This window comes from Corvus brachyrhynchos, unplaced genomic scaffold (genome assembly GCF_000691975.1).
Source record: "Corvus brachyrhynchos isolate BGI_N302 unplaced genomic scaffold, ASM69197v1 scaffold21, whole genome shotgun sequence".
NCBI classification, from domain to species: domain Eukaryota; kingdom Metazoa; phylum Chordata; class Aves; order Passeriformes; family Corvidae; genus Corvus; species Corvus brachyrhynchos.
In genome coordinates, this window is record NW_008236924.1 from 5,492,281 (window position 1) to 5,494,109 (window position 1,829).

Below are 1,829 nucleotides of genomic sequence, written 5' to 3' on the forward strand. Positions count from 1 at the left end.
GAAAGGACAGCTCTGAGCTTCGTGCTGTGTGTGGCTTCCCACTACACTCTGTTTACTCCAGGGCAGGGCCAGAGGCCACAGCTGATGGGGGCTGGCAATCCAGGAGTGGCATGGCCAAGGTGGGCCCTGTTAGCATCCATCAGGGGTGTGAAAGGTTAAATGCAACCAAGGTATTAAAGGAGAGACTGGGAACAAGCAGAATTTTCTGGCATTGCTGTGGGGACTTTGACCTGAACCCTGAGCACAACCTCCAAGGGATGAACCCAGGTACCTGAGGGCAAGCAGCTGAACTGCTCTGCTGCTGGGCTGGGTGAAGGATTCCTGGTTTTGGGAGCTGTTTCCCATTTTGGAAGTGCAGTTATACAAGCCTGTGCCTGTCTGGAGAGCAGTGCCAAGGTCCTACCTGGACCTGACACTGTTAGTCTGGCACAGAGCGAGATGGCTCTGTTGTTGTAAGAAAAATGGTCAAAACCAGGGCAGAAAGATTTGGTTTTAGTCCTTGCATGGTGTGGGCAGCCTGTCCTTCAGGTGTGGGTTTGATTTTCTTCCCTTGCCGTGGGAGTTTTCATTCCCAGGGTTTGGTAGCCACCCTCTGGGGCTGCTCTCCCCCCTGGCAGTGCCAGGCTGGGTGTGCTGAGCCACAAGCGAGGGGCTGAAGGGTGGCTGAGGGCCCAGGGAGGTTGGGCTGGGGGTTTCCTGAGCGGGGTTCTCAAGCTGGAGCATTTGCATGCGTTTCCTGATGACTCGCTCTGGGCTTCCCCTCGCAGCCCTGGCACGCAGGGGAGGGGGTGAGATCAGACACCGTGGGCAGCTTCCAGCTCCCCTCCTGGCACAGGGGAGCTGTGGGTGAGCTCCAGGTGGGCGTTCAGCAATGATGTGCTGCCGGTTTGGAGTTTGGAGGTGTTCTGAGAGCCAGCAGAGAAGATGCTCGTGGATGTTCTCAGTGACTGGGAAGGGGATGAAGCACAGTGGGCACCAGGAACCCCGTTAGATCTCACCCAGGTTTTGGTTGATGCTCAGACCGGGTGAGTCAGGGCTGTAGGAACAGTAATTTCATCAGCCAGGTCATTCCAGTCTCCTCATTGTCTATACCACATTGGGCTATCACGAGGGCCACTGAAAATGCTGCGTTTCTCATCAAACGGTTCTGTATGACACCAGCCCCTCTCATATTAATACATTTTCATCCCTAAACTATAGGCCAGGTTTAAAAATAATCTCCCAGAGGACTCTGATATGATGTAGTTACCTTCTAACTCAGTAACCAGTTGGCTGCAAATGAACAGGTTCTTACTACTCGGCATATTTTTTTGAATTACAGTCAAAAGAGCCAAATGTAACTCACACCTGTACTAAAATAATAAACTACAGTGTCATTTTTAGACTTCTAATTTCTGATATAATTTAATTTTATTTGAAAGGAGGTTTTTTTGTTCTCCAGCAGTTGTGGTAGAGATGGCTAATGATGGCTTTTTTCAGGTCTTTTACACACTGGGAAGAAGTGTTTTATTTTCAGTATATTCTCGAAATTCTTGTCCAAATATGATCTATGGTAGAATTTTCACACATCAGTATCTTGTTCTTCTTTCAAACCTTGTTAAGGTTTTGTTAATTGGCAGCTGGGTCATAGCACCATGTGGTTTTAATGCCAGGGTTTTCTAATTTAGGGAGGATATAAATCACAGATGTGCATTAACTCTTAACAGTCTGTCCTGATACTCTGTGATACTTGCAGACCAACTGGAAACTTCTGTCCTTTTCTGTCTTCTGCAATGAAATCTTGATGATTGCAGAGATGTGTTTAAGGGATTTTGGGGTGATAAATAACT